Source organism: Dreissena polymorpha, chromosome 14 (genome assembly GCF_020536995.1).
Source record: "Dreissena polymorpha isolate Duluth1 chromosome 14, UMN_Dpol_1.0, whole genome shotgun sequence".
In the NCBI taxonomy this organism is placed as follows: Eukaryota; Metazoa; Mollusca; class Bivalvia; order Myida; family Dreissenidae; genus Dreissena; species Dreissena polymorpha.
In genome coordinates, this window is record NC_068368.1 from 36,379,206 (window position 1) to 36,390,542 (window position 11,337).

Here is an 11,337-nt window from a genome sequence, read left to right on the forward strand (position 1 = left end):
TTTTAGTTTATATTGAAATATATGTATAATAAGTTTTTTACACATTTTATATTTATTACTAAATATTTGACAAGATCGTATATACCCGCTTTAAAATAATGTTAAATTTGTTCGATTCTTATGTTACGTCAATACTGTGTTATGCATGTGAGGTTTGGGGGTTTGTAAATGCTGATGATATTGAAAGAGTTCACAGAAGATTTTTGAAACGAATACTGGGTGTCAAAATGAGTACCGCTAATTCAGCTATGTACGGGGAACTAGGGCGATACCCATTATATATAAATCGCTATGTACGAATTATAAAATATTTCATAAAATTGTATACTGTTAAACAAACTGTGTATTATATAGTACACTATGTTATATGAGAAATGGTGCTGAAAATATAATACGATGTAACAATTGGATTACCAAAGTACGAGACTTACTTCAAAACAATGGTTTTGTAGATGTTTGGATGTACCCAGAATCAGTAAATGCAAATGTATTTATTCCTATATTTAAAAATAGACTAATTGATATGTACATAGGTTTGTGGCTAAATGATTTAAACGTTAAAAGTTCATTAACTTTATACAAAGAATTGAAACATCGATTTGAACTATCTGATTACCTTAACATAATCCAAAACTTTAATTTAAGAAAATATATATCAAAATTAAGACTTTCGTCCCACATGTTAAAAATTGAATCTGGGAGACATACAAATATTCCTAAAAACGAACGCAAATGTAATATATGTAACTCAAATGATATTGAAGACGAATACCATTTTGTACTTGTATGTCCTCTTTATACAGATATAAGAAAAATGTATATTGACAAATTCTATTATAACCGACCTAGTATGCATAAATTTATTCTTTTGTTAACAAATAATAAAACCAAAGTCCTAAATAAACTCGCGATATATTGTAAAAATGCTTTTAAAATGAGAACTGATACATTGAATGCAAACGTTGAGTAATTCGATGGCCTAAGTGCATTTTTAACACCTTTTTATGTACTAGTTTGGTCACTTTCGCATTACTATGCATGTGCTTATTGCTTATATATTGTCAGTTTTGTATATGTAACGATGAACTGTAAATGTTCAAGTTATATGAATAAACTTTCTGTTCTGTTCTGTTCTGTTATAATGACATGAATTGCTTTATGTAGGAGTGAAAACAGCCAGCTATATTATACAAAACATGTAAGGTTGACATTATAAGGGGCCTTTTCACGATTTGGTAAATTGACAAAATTTTAAAAAATTGTTTCAGATTTGCAATTTTTTTATTTAGTTATAATATTTGTGAGGAAACCGTAATACTGAACATTTACCATGCTCTAATAGAGCCATTAAATGCATCTTTTGACGATTTAAAAACCTGAAAATTATAAAGCGTTGCAACGCGAAACGATTGACTACTTTGGAGAGTTGTTTTGTTGTCGTTATATTTTGTAATTCTACGAGGATAACTAATATATAGTATAAAATACATCTTGAATTGTATGCGGGGAAAGTGGTCGAGGGGTCTAAGAGAGACTTTTTACGCCAGGACTCCAGGGGTTAGAGCCCTTTTGAGGGTTACTTCTTCTTGATTTTTTACTAAAGCTTTTAAGAGCAAATATTTACATTTATCAATATAAAACATTTAATGACAAACTTCAAAACATGCCAAAATATGTGAAAATGGCCCCTTTAAACAGGGGATGTGTGTCTCTAGCGCTACAGTCCGGGTCAGTTTATTGAAAATTTGAAGCAAGTGATTTCAAAATTACATGGTGACTAATAAAGTTAAAGACCGTACAAGCTATATAATATAATGACCAAAATTCGACCTTGAGCGTCACGTTTATATTTTACTAGGACAATGGTTATAAAACGCGACATGGAGTGTGTTATGGTTAATATTTGTGGTGAGCTTTAAAAGTGCATTATAAATGAAGACGTGACAGTCCGGAAAAGTTGTAATATGCCCAAATTTTACTATGGCCTTTATCAATGACCTTGACCTTTATGGCACAAACGCAATAAATCATCTCCACATGGTGAGCATTTGTAGAAAGTTATTTTAAATGGCGTGATGAATGATACAGTTACAGTACAGAGAAGCTGTTTTATTTTCAAATTTGACCTTTACGGATGTCTTAGCTGACCTTTGAGTAAGGAACACGGGTCTTACAAGCTAAACACCGTATCAACATGGTGAACACTTGCAGTAAGTGATTTAAAATTACAAAATGAAAATGCAGTTACAATCTGGACAATCTCGGACGGATGCAAGATCGAACATAAACTCAACATGTTTTTTTTTATTGTAAAATAATCTTATTATTCTTGACTAACGAAAAGGTATGACGGATTATCAAAGAAGTGCGTGGTTTTCTCCATAAACACACGGTATATATGTACTAAAGGAGTGAAGACTCCGACCGTTCATTCCGACTTTATTTTCGTATTTACATGTACGACCATATGCGTGCGCAGATGTGCTTTCTGTGTGAACGACTTCCGGCATATGAGGCACTCATACGGCCGCTCCCCGGTGTGGACCCGGATATGCTGCTGCAGCTTCCATCGGTCACGCCCGAATGATCGCCCACAGTGTGCACACGTTGCGTCCTTTCCAGTAGACGAAGACTGCTGTGATGAAGAAATGCAGGAGTCCCAAAACGTCGTAGACACTGTAATAAGAAAGACAAAGTGTCAGATATTATAAATTTTTCAACAAAATTATTTAACGCTGCATACATTAACATCGCTAATTCGAATTAAACGATATTTTCGAACTTGTTTCCGGTTCCAATTTTATTTCCGATTTATTAAACAAAAAATACATCAAGTGCTGACGCCCTTGTAATTGACGATTCGAAAATTATTCATCGTTACTTGGATACACTTCATTGCGGATTTTGAAGGGTTTGCTTGTATTATACTCAATGCTGATCATACATATTCTTCCTTTTCTGAACATTTTTGTTGAATTTGTAAAAAAAGAAGACATAATTACTGCAAAGTAAAGAGCATGTACACTTAACTTAAAACAGAGCACATCACTATTTCGAACTTTCCCCTATTCCTAACTTGTTTTACGGTCTCAATGACTTTGAAATAGCGGTGTTCCGATGTATATTGATTCTACGGAGGCATTGTGCCGTTTTGAAAAGAAAAAAAACACACACGATTTAAACGTCATATATTGCATACAAAGGTGAGCTATCTTTGCATAGTATTATATTGTTCACATGTACTTCATTCCATCTCTGCCAATATCATTCGAACAACTGCAGCAAATGACTAGGCATACAATTAGTGTAACACGTTCATAGGCATTCCTTGATATGTTTTTCACAGTTTCCTATTCTGACGTTAGTTCCTCAACCCGTTCTCATAGTAGGAGACCAACATATTAATTAAACAGGACTTTATTTACTATATTAAACTCAAGATGACTGGCTTTATCTGGTTTTATTTGAAACAAATCTTACTGGTAATTAACATAAACGGTTGAAGCCATTAAACTGCTTAATAAACAACAGAAAATTGTAGTGAAACTTAATACATTGACAAACAGAAAAAGATTACTGCTACAAACAAGTTGGCCTTTATACTTGAAGCATACTGGTGGGTATGTCATTCGCATATTAAGGTGAATCCGCTAAAAATCGAAAAAGTAAAAACAGGCTCTATCTGTCCGCAATCCGTTTCTGCAAAAGAACATAATCGGAAGTAAGTTCGGCATATAATTATTGTAAACATGGAAACAAATGATTACTGATTCATCGAATGCAAACTTATATATACCGATGAACTGGACTTTTGCAAGGTATATGAATATACATTCTTTCTGTTCTATTCCAAATATAGCTAAAAGAAAACGAAGGAAAACATTTAAACATAAAATATTGAAAAAATGAAAGAAAAAGCAACGTAATATCATAATAAACTTACAGTAACTAGTCAATAATGAGTTTCACAGAATACTTGATGAAGCACGTATGAGTAGAAACATTCTCGAACCGGCGATGGTTAATAATCTTAGCATATTTTGACTATATTTTACAGGATTAAAATAAATATCAATTATCAATTAAACCTTAAATATATCGATTTTTTTAAATATGAAAAAAAACAACACAAAAACAATTACCCGAGAAAGCGCTTACGTATGCACCTTTTTGCGGATGCATATACATATTAAACAACAATTTATTATTGAATATATTGATTTTTTTTTATATTTACAAACAAAACCATTCAACCAAAAAAGCGCTTATATATGCACTTTTTGCGGATGCGAACAGAGACGGGAAAGCATTAAAAAAACAACCTGTATAATTATTTTATTAATAACCAGCGTCAAATCGAATAGTATTTCTTCAATTAAGATCATATTAGCATAGGCAGGTGCAGTTGAATGAGCGGACGTCATCTCGAATTAGGAGATAAACACTATGCATATCTTCCAATTAACAATTAGTTGACGTTTCTGACGCATCTCTTTAACATCACACATTTACCGATACGGATACATCAAAAGGGATTTACGAAATAATTATCAAATCTTTTAGACAAACGCTTTATCTCAAGTAATTTGCAATTCGCAAAGTGCATCACATTTGTTAATTATAAACAAATGTTTGTTGAACTTAACGGCCGCAAAACTGTCAAATAAATAATTGTAATGGGTTGAAACCTCTGGATTCCAGTATTGACGGCTAAATAGTTAATTGAATATTATTTAGTCTACTAAACCAACTTTCCGCGCGAAAACAAATAACGTATTGATCATTACGGTACCTTCTAATATATTCAACGAGCTATACAATCATACCGGTCAAAAGGGAACGGCTTCAGTAATCGATTAACATCAATCGATAAAAACAAGAACGTTCGCCATTTTGTAATTCGAAATTTGGTAGAGGTTGACGGACAACTTCACTATATCAATGTAAATACGACATGCATTAAATTAAAACTTCACATGAGTTTGGGGTAATTAGTTTAGGGAACTGGTCAGTTCCATAACTCCGACTTGATATTTAGCAGAATTATGCTACTTTTTGACGATGCTGGAACAGCAGCGTCCAAGGTTTGATAACCAGTAAAATAATTCTTAACAATGGCGACCTATGTAAAAGACCGAGCAAGTCCGATTGAGATAACTCGATTTTTCAGTTACTTCCCTTGGCATTCGCCACTGCGTAGGAGATTGCTCTTTCATTTTCATTGATAACATTCTCCTAGCAGAGTTGTCGTTCGTGTTGATAAAGGTAAATATTAATAGAACAGCATATCCGGGGGAAAAAGATTCAATAAGTGTATCAGAACGTTAATTTCAAATTAGTAATTTTACATCCATTTTATTTTTATGGACCAATGAAACAACTATATATTTTCTCTATTTTGTTTGATAATTGTTCTCGATTTTGTAAATAAATTGCGAATAAAAACATGTAAAATTAACTTTTTACGTGATAAAAAAACTAAAGAATGCGAACGATTTCGAATCTGCAAATTGTAAACGCTGCACTGCTATGATATATATATATATAGTTAAAACAACATTTCTTGGCGTAATTGTCCGTCCCGCTAGCGCAGTGGTAAGGACGTTCGCTTTTTCACCTTTACGACACCGGTTCGATTCCCGCTCCCGGCGCAATGTTATATTTTGTATGTTTTGTGGTCACCATTCCTGACAGTTGTTTTTTCCGGAAAATCTCACCCCCCCCCCCCGCAGCATTTGACCATATAAAAAATTAACAAGTATTTCAGTACAAAACAAATAGCTGGAAATTGCAGCTATCATTCAAAATTCGTCCCAACTGTCGTCAATCTAATCTTATTAGGTAGGAGTGCTGGACACACTCCGGGTCCCAACATTATGCAGCCTCAGCGCGGAGGTAACTCATTACCTTGGAAAAACACAAAAACACACACTGGGTGCAGCCTAGTCGCGTATAGACTCAAACAAGGCAACAAACTCAAGTGCGGGCACAATCATTTTTTACATATTGAATACGATATTCTAACAGAAATTACACAACCACCTAAGTGAACATACCATGTTTGATATTTCGTTCGATTGTTAGATTTCAGCATATACATGTATAAGGCCATTTCGCTATTAGTTAACTTATCAATATGTTCGTGGGCGAACTCGGATAGTCAAGTGCTCATACGATTGTTTAGGAGTCTCTCTACACGTGTTAACAACAAAATGTAAAAGACAGCATATTTTTATTATTCTAAGTCTCTTTTAAGGTACAACACAATGAAGTATTGTTTGAAGTCTCCAAAATGTTACAAAACAATAATTTATTATTTAAAGTCTCCAAAATATTACAACACAATGAGGTATTATTTGAAGTCTCTAAAATGTGACAACACAATGAATTATAATTTGAAGTCCCCACAAATTTTACCACACAAGAAATATTTTTTGAAGTCTCCAAAATGGTAAACACAATGAATTTGTATATGAAGTCTTCAAAATGGTATCAAAAAAAAGTGACGCGAGCTTGTAGCGGTACGAATTCCCTCACAACCCTATTTGCGGATGGAGCCGTCCTCCCGGATATGGACGATCATGTGCGACTTGATGTGGGACTTCTGTGTGAACCTCTTTCCGCACATCTTGCACACGTATGGTTTCTCACCTGTATGCACCCGCATGTGCACCTGAAATTGCAGATGAAGGTGGTGGTAAACCCTTTTCTACTCAAAAGCAAAGTGAAAACGGCTATATGCAACCAGCACTAAAAAACAGCCTGCGAGGAACTCTCAGTCTATACAGGTTTTGTGCTGTCTGTTCATCGGTATCTTAAGGTTTTAATTGCATCCTACAGCTCAATGATATAGTACAGAAGGAAATTTGAAGTAAATGTTAACTTGTTCTTGACATGCCTTCTTTGCGTTACATTAATACTTCGTGTAGCTGACTAATAAAATTGCAAACGAGTCTGGTAGTCATTTTATTATTCCAACATGATACTCAATTCACAATATCTCCCTTAGTTTACAACTATTTATTTTAGCTTGATTGTATAGAAGGCATTGGGCTTATTGAAACTCTTTCTCGAGTCCGTTTCCAGGGCTAAACCAGCACTTGGAGACATTGCAGGAGAACGCTCCCATATTGGGGATCAAACCACTGCGTAACGACGACCTTGATAATGGTGTTATTTTGACATGATACTCTCTTGATGATCTTTTCTCAAGACAAAGAGCACAGCCACCCATGTTTAACTACCTCATCAACAAAACAAAAAGGAGTCCCGGACCCGTCTTCACTAAACTATTCTGAGACTTAAAAATAGAAAGTACGACTTTTAACAACGAAAAAACACGCTTCAAAGTTTGAATATTTTCAAGCTCAAATACTATTAAAATAATAATTGAATACTGCTAATAATAATGTTTTAATTGCTAGGCTACAGATACCTTTCAAGTTGATAAAAAATAGATTTTAAATATAATTATAAGTCTCATAATCCGTTGGTGAATATGGGCGCTAATTTCCGAAAGTAGCATTTAAAGACATACCGGTATTTTTATATATTTTTTCGAAAAGGAATATATGACCAAAAGAGCACTGTCTTCCTTTGTTTATGTTTATATTGACCGATCAACAACTCTGTCGATCTGACGAATGGCTAAAATCTACTAGGCTGGTGAGGGGCTACAAAGCACTCGACTAATGAGCGGCTAGAAACCAATCGGTAGTTTTGTTTTAACAAGAGATGTATTCGTCAGAAACACAATGCCCCCCCCCCCCCATTGCGCCGCTTTGAAAAAAGTGTGACCTTTGACCTTGAAGGATGACCTTATCCTTTTGACTGACCTTTCAAAATGTGCAGTTTTATGCGAAGGTTGCTTTGAAAAAAAAATGACCTTGAAGGATGACCGTGACCTTGAAGTTCAACCACTCAAAATGTGCAGCTTCAGGAGAATGCCGCTTTGATTATTTGTTTGACCTTTGACCTTGAAGGATGACCTTGACCTTGAACTTCCACCACTCAAAATGTGCAGCTTCATGAGAATGCCGCTTTGAAATTATTTTTTACCTTTGACCATAAAGGATGACCTTGACCTTGAACTTTTACCACTCAAAATATGCAGCTTCATGAGAAACACATGCATGCCAAATATCAAGTTGCTATCTTCAATATTAAAAAAAGTTATTGCCAATGTTAAAGTTTTCGTACGGACAGACGCCATATATTTGACATTTGACCTTGAAGGATGACCTTGACCTTCATCTTTCACCACTCAAAATGTTCAGCTCCATGAGATACACATGCATGCCAAATATCAAGTTGCTATCTTCAATAGTGAAAAAGTTATGGCCAATATTAAGTTTTTGGACAGACGGACAGACGCCATATATTGGACATTTTACCTTGAAGGATGACCTTGACCTTCACCTTTCACCACTCAAAATGTTCAGCTCCGTGAGATGCACATGCATGCCAAATATCAAGTTGCTATCTTCAATATTGAAAAAGTTATGGCCAATTTAAAGTTTTCGGACGGACAGACACCATATATTTGACCTTACAGGATGACCTTGACCTTCATCTTTCACCACTCAAAATGTTCAGCTCCATGAGATACACATGCATGCCAAATATCAAGTTGCTATCTTCAATAGTGAAAAAGTTATGGCCAATATTAAGTTTTTGGACAGACGGACAGACGCCATATATTGGACATTTTACCTTGAAGGATGACCTTGACCTTCACCTTTCACCACTCAAAATGTGCAGCTCCGTGAGATGCACATGCATGCCAAATATCAAGTTGCTATCTTCAATATTGAAAAAGTTATGGCCAATTTAAAGTTTTCGGACGGACAGACACCATATATTTGACCTTACAGGATGACCTTGACCTTCATCTTTCACAACTCAAAATGTTCAGCTCCATGAGATACACATGCATGCCAAATATCGAGTTGCTATCTTCAATAGTGAAAAAGTTATGGCCAATGTTAAAGTTGTTTTCGGACGGACAGACAGACTGACATACACACATACTGACTGACGGACAGTTCAACGGCTATATGCCACCCTACCGGGGGCATAAAAACTAAGTTGCACATAACCAATGTTCACTGTATCGTTATTTCCGAAACCTATTGTGATCATTTACGAAGAACAAACTACACGAATTATTTTTTAAGAAACTACAAGTGTTTTTAAAGATATGTTATATTTTGGGTTACCGTATATCCATAAGCGCTGGTGAGCTCCTTATTGCAAATCTTGCAAACGAAATTTCGAAGGGGCGGCTTTGTTTGACCTTGTGACGCAAACGGGTGGGTTTGGACAAAGTCACTTAAATCTGAAATAAATATTACAAGTATTACACACTCTGAAGGTCAACATCATTTGTAGACTAAATGTACAATCGAACGCCTAAAGGGCAATCAATCGGTCGCAGGAAACGCGTGTATAGCTAGTTGAGTTAACATAAGAATATAATCTGTATAAAAGCATGCTTTGAAAAGAGCAACATTAGACTCAGATTAGACTCCAGCTAAATCCTAATGCTAACACAACGCTGTGTCACCATAGCATATAACAATTCCAAACCGCTGAACAATGCTATTTAAAACACTATTAAATCAAATTATTTGTTTGTTCCAATTGTTTCCTCCTCCACCCAAATGCAGTCGAAACTTGGCGGCGGGAAAGACGGTGTGACCTTGTGTTTTAGTATTAGTGTATTTACGTGTTGGAACTGTTTTTCTTTTAACATATTTAGAAATCGAATAGACGAGTATGTTTCTACGAATATGATTTTACATCGAGCAACCATTGTTTTGTAACACGCTTTACATCGAGCAACCATTGTGTTGTAACACGCAATACTGAGGAACTAGGCAAAATATCCAGTGTCAATATTTGCTTAAATCTTGAACACTACATAAGAGTCCTTTAACCCTTTGCATGCTGGGAAATTTGTCGTCTGCTAAAATGTCGTCTGCTGAATTTCTAAAATTAGCATTTTACAGTTTGGATCCAGATGAGACGCCACGTTCTGTGGCGTCTCATCTGGATCCAAACTGTTTGCAAAGGCCTTCAAAATTCGGTTCCCGCACTGAAAGAGTTAATAACCAAATTATGTTGGTGTAAAGGCCCTTTTAAGGTGTTTTTATCCGATTGCATGTTTGTCCACAAAGTACGCCCAATCCAAAATATTGTGAGTAAATGGATCAATACCTAATTATCGGTGGAAAATTACAGAACGCAATGCCTTCTTGAATGGATAAAAACCTAACAAATGCATAAAACCTGTGTATAACGCCTGTCACTAAATTCTCATATAGTGATCATTATTTATACCAAAAGACCATTGTGGGCAATTAATTTCAATATATTGCCTTTAAAATCTTTATAGCATAATTCGCTCGCAAATGAATGACATTTATTTATATAAAATGCGACCAAATCGTAAACGCAGTCGTAAACGGATGTTTAAGAATCATATTGAAATGCGCAAATTAAGAAATACATGCACGCCATTGTACTTAATGGCTACTGGCGTAGTTTTTTTTATTATCACGCAGTATGGCTAATAACTTAAGAGAAGCTTATACTGGGATATAACTAAAGCAACATTTAACTTAAACCCGACATAATACAGCGGTTTGCTTTACTCTAATGGGTTTAATTTAAAAAAACAGATATAACAATTTAAGATATTATTTATTAACTCATTTTGCAATAAGTTATGCATTTATCCGTATCGAATAATTTAATTGACCTGTCTTATGAAATATATAATTTTAATTGAGATATATTTTGATTTCATTGTGTATTTTTACAGACATTTGCCTCCTATGTAGTTAACCACTAACACACAACGTTATGTTACGATATTTGAAAACGTTCGGATACGTTTAAATGTTCTGTTTCCTGACCATTTTGAAGACTACCATTGATTAATAGTTACGGTCTATCAACATATCTAGCACATGTTTAACAGGCACTTAAAGATGCGATCTGTTTGGCGTTTAAATACAAAAAAAATATATACAAGTAGACAAGACGGCATCTGAAAAATAATTGCAAAGATCGCCGCTATGCCCGCAACGTTTACACTAAATTATGTTATATAAACTGCGTTATGATTATTCGCTTACAAACCATGGTCCCAACACATGGTATTTATTCAACCATACACTACTGGTAGTCTGTTATAACCATATGTACACGTGCATAACATATTCTTAAAACACTGCATATCTTTCAAATATTGCTTTGAATACATTACATAACTGCTGCTGTGACGCTTTTAACAGATATTAAGACGCATGTTGACAAATAAAGTAAAATAAG